The sequence below is a fragment of the Pteropus alecto genome, unplaced genomic scaffold (assembly GCF_000325575.1).
Source record: "Pteropus alecto unplaced genomic scaffold, ASM32557v1 scaffold81, whole genome shotgun sequence".
Taxonomy (NCBI): domain Eukaryota; kingdom Metazoa; phylum Chordata; class Mammalia; order Chiroptera; family Pteropodidae; genus Pteropus; species Pteropus alecto.
In genome coordinates, this window is record NW_006433378.1 from 3,551,201 (window position 1) to 3,564,811 (window position 13,611).

The following is a 13,611-nucleotide window of genomic DNA, read 5'->3' on the forward strand; positions in this document are numbered from 1 at the left end:
CCCCCCCCCCGGGCGCGGCCCCCCCCCCCCCCCCGCGCCCCCGCCCCGCCCCGCCCCGCCCCACAAGCCTAGACTCCAGGCCGCGAGGTGCTCGGGTCGAGCTGTCAAAGGCTGAGGAAGCTTGGCAGCGGCTGGAGCTCCAGCACCCCGGGGCGGTGCAGGCGAACTGAGAGGGAGAAACGGGACACCTCCGCTGCCTAGGTGGAGTAGATGGTCGTCCCTCCCTCCTGTAAGGGCTCCCAGGACAATGTAATGCTGATCTTGGTAGTCTGGACGTTGGTTTCCCGGGAGCTACTGCTGCCAGCTGGAAAGCAGAGAGCCGCACATGAGCGTCCCCCCCTCCAGCAGTCGGCACAATAGTGCGGTCCCCGCCTTGCCAGGCATAAGGCAAGCGAGAAGGGACGCACTTCTTCCGGCTCGCGAAGCGAGGCTGAGGGACTCAGACCTTCGGTGTTCTGTGACAAAGGCCTGCCGGGATCTCCCGAGAGGCGAAGAGCGAACCTGGGGCCTTCTCGCGTCTAGAAAAGACCCTCCCGAGAACAGCAGAAGATGAAGACTCGCAGCCACAAGGAAATGCGGTCTGACGTTAACCTCCGGAGGGGCAAGAATGGGCTGACTTCTCGGAGAGCTGCTGGCGTTCCAAGAGTTGGAGACTTAGCCACGAAGGCCTTACCTAATTGCAACAGTTCCACGGAGAGACACCTAGTGGAGTATCAGGCGCTCCTGACCCTGCCATGGAGCTCTGACTCTGCTGTTCTGGTTTAAAGGTCCTTTTGAAGCTCGAAACTAGCGGCCTCCTACCACATCCTCAATCATAGCAGAAGGTGAAGTGCGGGCGGGAGTCTTTAGATAAACACGCGAACAGCCGCAGAGAAGAGTGTGGGCTTCCAGAAGCCATCAAAGATAACTTGCTCAAATATGGGCAGGTATCAGTGGCCTTGAAGATGCTGGGAAAAGAAGAGAACAATGCACAAATCAGCTTAGAATATAGAAATAAGTGAGCTTTAAAGGAAAATATTCACTCTCACTACCCCTGTCCAGGAAGAAGAGTGCTGATCTGCAGCTTCCAAGTCTGCTAGACTGAAACGTACAGGCTGCCCAAGCACTGCTGCCTTGGTATGATCCCGACTGTTTAAAAAATAAATTAAAATAAATTAAATACTGGAAGGAAATACACCAAAATGTTCATAGTGGTTAACTGCAGAAGTAAATTATATGTGGTTTTCATTTTCTACTTTGGATTTTTGTATGTTTTCTATAGCTTTTTCAAAGTTTTTGCAAAAGACACAAATTGCCATCATAACCAGAAAAAAAAAAAATGAAAACTTTGACATTTAAATGGCATATACTATGTGATCTCAGTTATACATGCACAGAAAAGACAGGAAGGAAATATGACGAACTGTAAAAGAATGTTATTTTCAACAACTAAGATATTGTCTCCTGTTCTGCTTTGCACTTTACAGTATTTTCCACGTGATAGAGAAACGCTTTAGAAATAAATTAGGTCATTCTGTTCAAAAGTCATAACTCTTGAGATAATGAGTTCAAAAGCCTTTAGGAACTATAAAGCAAAAGTAATGCATTTGTGTTATTATGAAGATGAGTTTACAGTACTTCTCACTGTAAGTTAGCAAATGGCTTTTGGGTGCATTATCAGCCTCTCTGTACACGAATCTGTTTCTCTATAGCAAAGGCAACTTGCAGATAACCTGATAAAGATTCCAGAACTATAGGTCAAACTAGGCCCTGGAATAGCAGTGTAATTCCAAACCTAGGAGCATATCCATCCTGTCCATAACAGATATTCATGAGAGGCATAACTTCCTTGTTTCCACCATATCTTAATAAAGAGAAGACCACGTTGGTCTCTCTGGAGGTTAAATAGCAAAAGGAGGGCTGACTTGATTAATAAATCTAGATATCCCGAGGATTCTGTGGAGATACGCTTTGACATTTACATCAGACCCTATAGACATGTTCCTATTTCTATTAAGAAATTCATGTCATTTACATAGAAATTTTTAAAGATTTAAATGAGTTTTTGATATAGTTCATTGTGAATTTTAACATATCTGAGCGATATAAAAGACCTTCCTTTAATGACAAACTAACATTTGCATGTTCCTTGAGATTAAAAGGTTTTTCATGTATATCAACTTATTCTCATTCTCAAACAATCCTATGAGGAAGAATAGCTATTATCTGTTTATAAATATAAGGAAAATGAGGCACAAAGATGTTAAATGGATATTACAATTCAGCAAATAAGAACTCTCAGTTCTGACCACCAATTCAGTACTCTTAACATCCATTGATTGCTCAGTAATACTGAGATGATTAGTCTAATTTTCATACTTTCCTAGTGACATTTAAGTAGATATTTGTTACAGAAATCTCAAAAAAAAAAAAATAGTTTCTTATTCCACAATTCTGACATTAACCTTTGGGACAAGCCCTGCGCTATGAGTATTTACCTCACCCATTAAGAATATTTGTGAGGCAGAAGACAAGTGCAAGTTAACTGTCCTTTGTCTCTACATAAAAGCCTAAAAGATTTGTTGCTAAAGTAAAATACTATCCGAATTTCACAGAGAAGAAAATAGTACCATAGAATGTACATTATACAAATACTTTACCATTGCAAGTGACATGGTAATGAACAGAGAGCTAATTGCAATCCTAGGTTTTCATGAGATACAATAATAGTGATAGTTTCCAGGTAATTTCCATACTCAACTATGGATTCACTCATGTCGGCCTTGCAAGTATAAAGGACATAAAATAATAGCTTTTAAAAATAATATATTCTCAGAAGAAACTTTCAGAGTTGTAGCTTTTCGGTTTAAGATATGTTTAAAACAAGATTTGATAGCAAATCCGTTTTCCAATATGTTGTTCCACAACATTCTCATTTCTTTTTGATTTTGCCACTTATTACAGAGTTGTAAAAATCAAATGCAAAGTGATTCAGCTGAGCCTCTGAATGAGTAGTAAAAATCCCTCAGATAAATTTTAATTGAGCCTTTTATACATATAGAAATCCTCTGCACATTTTTAAATTTCCCAATTATCAATTTGATTTGTATTCTTAAATTGTTCCTGCCATCTGCATATAAGCACTGAGTATTGAGTATGACTCTTTTACCAATGTTCTTTAGATACACATATGTGTATAACCTTTTAAACTATACATGCAAAAGAGTTCATGAAAGTTTCATCTCTTGTCTTTTAAAAAATCTACATCACTAAGTAATATATATATTTTTTAGTTTTGCTTAGTTTCGAGCATTATAAAAGGGATGTCTTACTGTATATCAAGTTCCTCTGGAAGTTGTTTTTTAACTCAATATAATATAATGAGTGAAATACTTCTAGATCCTTTTATGTTGTTACATAAAATTCAATCCTTTTCACTGCTATATAACATTCCAGTGGGTCATTATCCTTTAATTTATGTATTCATCTTCTTCTATGGACATTTGAGTTTCCAGTTTTTTGCTCTTATGGTTAATGATTTCATGAATTATTTTTGGACTATTTCTTGGTGCATACACACAAAAGTTTTTCTAGGGCATATATCTAGGAGTGAAATAACTGGATAGTTGGGAATAAAAATGTTCAACTTTAAGATTTAGGGCAAAATGGTTTTTGAAAATACATTGTTCCCACTTATACTCCCATAGTGTGATTAAAGCTCCTTAATATGAGAGACTATTACTATAAATTTCATCTTTAAAGTAACTTTTAATATTGTTCCTTTTGGTAAATGGTTAGCTATGAGTATGACCATTAAACCATACCAAATCTTCAATGCTTCTCACAAAATCTTTCTAGATGTGAAATTTAATAATAAATCTTCTGTTTTAAATGCTCTTTTACTAAACAGCCATGCTACCCTGAACAACCCTGATCCTGTCTGATCTTGGAAGCTAAGCAGGGTTGGGCCTGGTTAGTACTTAGATGGGAGACCACCTAGGAAGACCAGGTGCTTGTAGACTAAAAAAAATAAGGGATTGTAAACTGACAAGGTCCTTGCAATCCATGAGGTCAACCAAGGGTTGCTTCGCCTATATACATATATATATGAAAAAAAACTACAGACCAATATTGGGAATAAAAATGTTCAACTTTAAGATTTAGGGCAAAATGGTTTTTGAAAATACATTGTTCCCACTTATACTCCCATAGTGTGATTAAAGCTCCTTAATATGAGAGACTATTACTATAAATTTTATCTTTAAATTAAGTAACTTTTAATATTGATCCTTTTGGTAAATGGTTAACTATGAGTATGACTATTAAACCATACCAAATCTTCAGTGCTTCTCATAAAATCTTTCTAGATATAAAATTTAATAATAAATCTTCTGTTTTAAATACTCTTTTACTATATAGCCATGCTATCCTGAACAACCCTGATCCTGTCTGATCTTGGAAGCTAAGCAGGGTTGGGCCTGGTTAGTACTTGGATGGGAGACCACCTAGGAAGACCAGGTGCTTGTAGACTAAAAAAAATAAGGGATTGTAAACTGACAAGGTCCTTGCAATCCATGAGGTCAACCAAGGGTTCCCTTGCCTAAAAAATAAATTAAGAAATACATGCCCTTTTAGTGAAAATGAATCTTTTAGTAGTACAACTAAGAAAATTAATTCATCATTTTATATAAGTATAATAGTATATCAATCTGGTCTTATAATTTTAATATCTCAGGTGTTCCTGTCAAATGGAGAACTAATCAACAGATACCAATCATGATAGGGTGTAATACAATTTTATTTCACTGGACTCCAAAAGCATGAGGTCCTTTTCTAACAATCCAAGTTTTTTAATTAATTGCAGAGGTATATCAACCAAACTTGTTTTCTGAATAAAATTTATAAACCATTGCACCAACTCTGTTTGCATAAACCATACTTATACTAAGAATCCTTCACTTAATTGCCCTAGGTTTCTCTCTGATAATCTTCAAATGGGCTTCCTATATCATAATGTTAATCTTAAGCATTACCTTTCTTTACCCTAATAAATAAACATCAGCATTCTAGCTAATTTATAATACGAAGCATTGTGAATAGTTGAATAATCATTTTGTAATGGATCTGGTGCTGACAAGAAATAGTATGGGTGGAAAGATAAAAAATTTGTTTCCTTATAGGAGGTAAGGATATTTTTTTCTTTAGAGCAATTCAAAAAAAAGTAAAGATTAACAGTCACCCTCAAAAATACAACTCTGTTTGGTAGTCTGGCAGAATAGTAAGAACAGCGTCATGGAGAATTGTTGGAGTTAATCCATACTTGACGTCCATTTGTATTATACCAAGGTAATCTAATGACAATACCTCATTCTTATACCCAAATTCTTCTGGTGTCTTCTCTGAGCACCCTGAGAGTAATTTAGATTCCTTTCAGTTTTCTTGTGTTCCCCGAATTGTTTCTGTGGCAAATATTTGTTTTATGTTTGGGGCACCAGTAGAAAGACTAAATACGGGAGTCTGAGTAATTTGAATGTAAGATTATTCACAAAAGCTTTCTGTTTTTATCCTCTTGCTCGGATGCTTGATAGGCCTACCAGAAAATCTTTTAGATACACAGGATATGATCTGGGGGTTGATTACTATGTATGATACTTCAGGTAAAGATTGTTATGACAAAATAATCACATGATCTGAGATTATATAGAGGTAGGACACATATCCCATTTACACGGCACTTGGAGTTCCTCTTCCTGGCTCTTATACTGCCTCCATAGTCTGCAGCATTCATTCATTGCTACCTGAGCCCAAGTTGCCTAGAACTTCTTAAACTGTGGCCATAACCCTCAGTTATGTTAAACTGTTCAGTCTCTTGTGCTGATGAGACTCTTTTTAAGCCTCCCTGTTTCTCTCCATCAACTCAAAACACACATCCCTCCCTCCCAAAAAGTGAAACTTCCACAAATATTTCCCAAATGATATCATAATTTTAAAGGATTTCAATCATCACAGACCCCCATATCTATCCTAGAGATGGAGAATACTCTATTGACCGTTTGTGGCCAATAAATAGAACTCCCAGAGGCTGACCAGATAGTTTAAATACTGAAATTAAATATTATAATCTCTAAGATTTCAAATGATAGACACCAACAAAAAAATATAACAAATATTTATTTCACCAAATTCTAATCATCTAATGGATCTTTTCTACTTCCTTTTTTTTTCTTGGTCATGAATCATCATTCCAATTTGGACCCTCCTATTTCTAGCTGTCTGAAAATATCTTAATTACCTTATTTTTCTCCTTATTACACAACTCTTCTAATATTTTTAACCAGTGATGTGTTGGTAAGTGTTTAACCACTTGCTATGGTATAAATACTCCCACCATGGCTGACTTCAAGCTACATCAATGAATGTGAACTTGGAGTTGATCATAGCACACACGATATTATATAGTATTTTCATCATACAGATTCAATGGATGTGAATAACTTCAAAAGCATAAATAATATTAAAATGTAGTAGAATAATTAGGAAGTGATGAGTTTTTAATATAGTTTATTTAATTATAAGTTTATATAATTAATTTTTAGTAGTGCCTGTGTTTTACAACAGGCTGCCAAAACTCTTTTCTGGTGAAGAAATACATGTGTTCTAGATATTGTCTCCTGGACCTCAACAGCCGTCACTACCGCCTTCTAAATATCCTCTCAGTCATGAGAAATGGAAGAATAAAAACTACCTTTCCCAGAATTCTTTGCAGTTGGACTTTTGGATGTAATGAAGATCCACTAATGAGATGACCTTGTGTGAAATTTGGAAGGCAGAAGGAAGGTAGAAACCATTCTTCCTATCATTGTTCTATCCAATAGTCAAGCTCTGGTAAACTGAATGTTTGAGTGTCTGATTCCAGGTTCTCCTTTCTAGTCTCTAGCCTTGTGAAAGTGGGGCAGCTGCCTAATGGCAAGCCCTTAACTTCAGCTATTTAGAGACTTACAATGTTTTGGTATTACCTAATTCCCTATATTAAATACCTTTCTGCTCGAAGTACCTAGAATGTTTTTTTCTGAACACTGATATAACATGTATCCTTGGCTGCTTGTTTCCTTCATGTGACATCAAAAGGAAACATCAAAATAATCACTAGCACTGGTCTAGTTAGTTCTTTTGCCCAAGTGGTCTCTCACTCTAAATTTTTTCTGTTGATACTTTGCATTTTATTCACATCCTAAAATTATGCTGTGGCATTAAATAGTAAATCTACTGGAAAGAACTAAGGAAATTAATGCTCAGTTAAGTGACGAGAAAAAGAATAATGGCTCTTTATTATTATTATTACTATTTTTTATAACATCAGAACCCTAATGGTGAAGAATGACTAGTCATTTTCTGTTTGTTTTTAATTTATATCTCCTCTTAAGCCTATTAGAATGGAGCCTATCAGAAAAAGTGAAAACGAAATTGTTTTTTCTTTAAAGGATACTTAAGGAAAAGAATTCTGGACTTTCCTTTGTAAGCCTAATACAGGGTTTAAAAACCTTTTCTGTCAGATAATATTCCTTACAGCTAAGGAATATTTCTGCATTTTCTGTTTTTGGTTTATCCATGAGAGTGGAGAGAGAAGAAAATTAGGTAATAAGAAGCATACTCTGAGATAGAACCTAGTTTTCATTTGTTTCCTATTTATACCTTTTCTTTTCTTTATCCTCGGGACTTTATCCTTTCTTCAGGTCTCTCTTCCAGTTATATTTTTTTTGTTCTATTTTGTTTTTCCTGTTCTATTCAGCAACCCCTTAGCATATCTCCTTAACAAATTTTTCCTAACCACAGAACAGTCTTTGCTCCTGAAGGAAGTCTTCTGTTTTAAAAAAAATTATGTCATTATCTTATGGACAAAAATCTTTAGATATCCTTCCAGCTATTCCCTTGGTCTTCCCATCTCATTTCCTTCTTCTCCCTTGTACTTTATAATGCATTTCTTCAATTATTATCATCTATACTATCTAATGGTAGACATTGTGAAGGCTCATTGTGCTTTATAGTCTCTCACAATGTTTATTTAGAGAACAGCAAAATCTCTGAAGCAATGCAATATGTAAAGAAGTCAATGCATGAGCAATTAAATGTTCTATTTCCTTGCTCACCTCACAGATTAATTTACTTATTTGTTTTATTTTAACCAATGGAACCAACAAAAGCAAATAAATTAAAACTAAAGATAATTTACTGAACTATCTGAAATAACCCCAAAATGAATAGCCTCATTTTTAAGTAGTTTACATCTGGGAGAAAATACATGGTGGACGGTGGATGTGAGATTATAGAAATAAGAGCAAATCAGATTTTTTTTTTTTAGTGAAATTAGCTTAACTACTTAAAAAAATGAACACAATTTTAATTTTAGGGTGAAAACTTTTAAAGGAAATATAAGAGGAAATGTTAAATTTCCTCAAGATTTGATTGAAGGACCTGTTCTCTAACTTCATCTTGTCACGCTCAGTTGCCATCTGTCAAGGACTGAATGTTTGTGTCCTTCCCCACCTTCACCAGATTCATATGTCAAAGCCCTAACATTCAGTGTAGCTGAGTTTGGAGATGGGGCCTTTAAGGAAGTTAGTAAGGTTAAACGAGATCATACAATGGGATCCAATAGGATTAATGTCCTTATAAAAAGCCACATGGGACCATGGACTCTCTCACACGAGAGTGCACTCTCTCTCTATATATATACACACACATACACACACACATACAGACAAGTACACGTGTGCACGCATGCACACACGCACATGTGCACGCACGCACACACACACACACACACACACACACCAAAGAAAGGCCATATGAAGACATAGCAAGAAGGTGGCCATCTGCAAACTAGGAAGAGAACACTCACCAGAAACTAAATCAGCCAACCTCAATCTTGATCCTTGTTCTTAGACTTTTAGCTTCCAAAACAGTAAAAAAAATAGATTGTTTAAGCCACCTAATCTATGGTATTTTATTTTTTATTTTTTAATTACAGTTGACATACAATATTACATTAGTTTCAAGTGTACAATATAGTGATTAGACATTTATATAACTTACAAAGCGATCACCCTGATAAGTACTCATCTGACACCATATACAACAGTCTATGGCAGCTAGAGGAGACTAATGCAAATTTTAGTACCATGAGGTGTGACATTGCTGTAACAAATACCTAAAAATGTAAAAGGGGCTTTGGAACTGGATGATGGGTAGAGGCTGGTGGAGTTTTGAGATACATACTAGAAAAAGCCTAGATTCCCTTAAAGGTACTGTTAGTAGAAATATGCATGTTAATAGTGACTCTGGTGAGAGCTCAGAAAAGAAAGAGGAGAGCCTCTACAATTTTAGAGAATACATATATCATTCCTATCAAAATGTTGATAATAATATGAGTGTTGGATGAAAAAGGGGCCACGTATTAAACCTGACAAGCTCAGGGGAGGCCTGCATGGCAGGCCTTACAAACACAAAACCTGAAAGTAACCACACAGGATGGTCTGAACATACAAATTCCTACCTAAAACAGTGTTATGGCCTGTAGCTACCTGACACAGGTCAATCTTTACCTTAAGTGAACCTATCTATTGTATTTTTTTTTCAGATTTTTTTTTTAAAGTTTATTAGGGTAATAAAATTATATAATTTTCAGGTGTACATTATCATTTGACATCTGTATATTCTATTGTGTTTACCACCCAAAGTTCAGTTTCCTTCAGCTACCATATATTTGATTCCCTTTACACACTTCACCCTCCCCCTATAGATGACCCCCTTTAACCATCTACCTACCTCTTCCTCCCCCACCCCCTACCCTCTGGTAACCACTAGTCCATTGTCCATGTCCATGAGTCTCTGTTTGTTTGTCGTGTTCATTTGTTGCTTTGAGGTTTATATCCCACATATAAATGACATCATGTGATTTTCAACTTTTTCTGTCTGGCTCATTTTGCTTAGCATGATTATCTCGAGGTCCATCTATGTTGTCCATCTATGTTGCAAATGACAGTATTTCATCTCTTCTTATGGCTGAGTAATATTTCATTGCGTATATGTATCACAGCTTCTTTAGCCAATCTTCTGTCGTAGGACACTTTGGTTGCTTCCATGTCCTGCCCACTGTGAATAATACTGCTATGAACATCTGTGTGCAAATATCTTTTCGGATATGGGTTTTCAAGTCTTTGGGGTAAATACCCAGTAGAGGGATTGGCTGGATCATATGGTAGATCAATTCTTAGTTTTTTGAGGAACCTCCATACTGTTTTCCATAGTGGCTGTACCAATTTGCAGTCCCACCAGCAGTGTATGAGGGTTCCTTTTTCTCCACATCCTCTCCAACATTTGTTATTACTTGTCTTTTTGCATCTAAGATAACATACCATTGAAATGTCAGAGTAATCTTTTCCAGACCCTTCAAGACACAACTTCTGGCACCAGAGCATGAGACCACAGACCCCTCATTGTTACCTTGGTCCATGAATACCACCTCTATGTGCTGTAAATGTTAATTATTAACTATTTTGTACTCACCACTGTAAAAGAAGTATGTGTCTCTCCATTTTACTTTTTATTCAGTCCCAGAGATTTCCCTGCTTTGCTTTCTCCTGCCCCCTTACTCTACCACCAATGGATTTCATGTAACCCTTCTATGTCTCCTCCTTTGATTCTAATTTATAAAATAAGCTGCAAAACTGTTATTCTCCAAAGCATTTTCTCAATCTTGAGATTTGCAATTGTAGTCAATTTGGCTCAAATAAACTCATAAAAATTCTCTATAGATTTGGACATTTCTTACATTAACAAAAGCCATTCTGATGAGGTCTCAAATAAAAATGAGGTAAAAGTTTATTGAAAACTGGAGGAAAGATGATCTTTGTTATAAGTGGCAAAGAACTTGGTTGTATTTTATTAGCGTTCTAGTGTTTTCTGGAAGGTAGAACTTGCAAGCAATAAAAATGTTCAATTTCATTGCTTGCAAGTTCTACCTTCCGGAAAACACTAGAGCTGAAATTTATAAGCAAAGTGTTGAAGGAGTAGCTAGGTTTCTCCATATCACTTATAGTAAAATGCAAGAGGAAAGAAATAAGTTAAAAGAATAGTTAACCAAAAAGAAACCAGAACTTGAAGATTTGGAAAATTCTCAGTCAATCCACATTGCAAAAAATGAGAAAGGTTGTTCTGAAGAGAACACTAAGGGTGTGGCTAAGCAACCTTTTGATAAGGAGGTGTGAACCTCAGATTTAACCTGCCACTTCAGTAGAAGCCACGCTTAGAGATGAGATTATGCCAGGAGAAACACTGCCAGCTGAAATTAAAGTGAACAGAAAAAACAGGACAGAATGAAAGAAGGCTGCTAGACTTTGGGGATTCTACAGGACAAGACAATAGAGCTATCTGACCGTAAACTTGCATTAATTATCTTTCAAGAAAATAGAAGTGAAAAAGATGAAGGGATGAAGAAGTACAAATTAGTAGTTACAAAACAGTCACGGGGATTTAGAGTATAGCAAAAAAATTTAAGAAATAAAAGAAGAAAATAGAAAAATGACCCTGATAGCAATCCAGACCTTACCAGGACTGCCACTCCCACCACCATCCTAGGGACAGGGCTGGGTCTTCCTCAATTTTAAAGGGTAGGGCCTCTCAAAGTGTTGGGGGGTGGGAGGTGGAGTAGGGATACCACAGCCCAGTGTCACCGGATGGGACTGCCCCCCACCCCAGAGCCATGGGAGTGATACTGCCACTGGAATGCTCACCTTTCCCAAGCCTACTCTCCCACCCACACACTTCTTAGTTAACTAGTTACCTATTATCCCCCTGATCTCAGCTCATACATCACTCTCTTAAGGGCCCTGCCAAACTCTACAATCTAAGTAAGTTCCTCCTTGCCCCCTGTCATGGCAAGCTGTACTTCAGAGTGCCCGTCAAAGTTGTAAATATATATTTTGTGTGATTTTTAAAAATTAATGTGTTTCCCCACACTTTTGCTATAGTTTAGATGCTTCATGAAGACAGGAACTGTGTCTGTTTTGCTCTTCGTTGTAACTCCAGTACATAACGCAATGCCTAGCACACAGTAGCCATAGTATAAATATTTGTTCATGAACGAAGAAAGACAGTTATTCTAAAATCAGTATTTCAGTCCTACTCAAATTCTTTCTCCTATCACTGGTAATAACTGAAACTAATCAATGTGCCTTTGAAATCAGGATAGCAATAAAAAGAAAAGAGCAGTTAGGAATAACTCACCCATGGATGGTTGAAAATTTGTAATAGTGACAGAAAACATTAAAGGCCATTCAGATTTATTTTTACTTTTTTTCTTTGCATTATTGCTCACCTTAAGACCATGCTTTCATTATAGACACAGAGAAATTCTCTGCAGGAATAAACATCTTTTCAAAATGAGTGTCCTTTGCCCATTTTTCTACTAGGATATTTATCTTTTTTCTTCCGAAGTATAAAAATTTTTTTATATATTAAGGCTATTATTCAAGTTGTAAATATTTTCCCATGTTGTCATTAACCTTTTTATCGTTTATGATGCTTTGAAATATAAGGAGCTTTATTTTATTTTGTCTGTGTTGTTTATATTTTATTTTTATAAAGCTAAGTCTATCTTTTCCTTCATGATTTGTGCCTTATATATGTGCTTGGAATGATCAAGTAAGCTTTTTATTATTCCATGCACACCAGAATCTGTAATGCACCCAGAGTACATTTTTCAGCTATTTTCTCCACTATCCCCAAGACATTGTAGAATATAACTCATTCATTTATTTATTTATCTATTTATAAAGCTATCATTTATTCAGCACCTATCATATATCAGGCACTGTACTAGAAACCATGCAAAACTAACATAACCCCCATCTTCACGGAGCTTATAGTAAAAAGGGCAGTTCTTCAACATATCATCACTCATAAATACTACAGATTGACAAATGTTGTTAACATAAGCATGCAGGATATATTTCCTATGGTGAACTTCCCCATTGTAAAGTCAGGCAAAAGAGGCTGGCAGCCTTCTACAATGGAAGAAATTGTCGTTCTTGATATGAGTCTCCTTACACCAGGGTTCACTACTGCCATCATGTTGATCTCTTGTCACATTCATCCCCAATCTGTGCCCAATTCCGCCACTCAAAACATGGCAAGTTATTTAACCTCTTCGTACATCATCAGTAAAACAGATATAACTATCATACCATTCCATAGGTCATTTTAAGGATTATAGGAACTAATATACAGGAAGTGCTTAGAACAGTGCCTGGCACATAGTAAGCACCCAGGAAAAGTAAATTATTCTTAGTTGAATAGATACAATAAGTTTATAGGCAATTTTACAAACATAGAGCAGAGAATGATAAGACCCTAACTGACACAATATATTATGAGGATTTTTAAGAAAAAGAAATCATATCTGTTTGGAGGGATCAGGAAGGCTTCATGAAGGAGGGTATGAAAGGATTTGGGTTAGGAGGATTTGGACATACAGAAAGAGTGGGGTAGGATAGGGGTATAGACTTCTAGAAAGAAAAAATGACACTCATTCTGTTTGCCCACAGTGTTTCAAAAAGAGGAAAGCTGAGAGGA

The 13,611-nt window shown here is 36.5% G+C and overlaps 2 pseudogenes; both read left to right on the top strand.

Moving 5' to 3' along the window:
- The first annotated feature begins 3,881 nt into the window (after positions 1 to 3,881).
- Positions 3,882 to 3,999, top strand: LOC112476876 (annotated as a pseudogene).
- A 391-nt stretch (positions 4,000 to 4,390) lies between these two features.
- Positions 4,391 to 4,508, top strand: LOC112476867 (annotated as a pseudogene).
- The last annotated feature ends 9,103 nt before the right edge of the window (positions 4,509 to 13,611 follow it).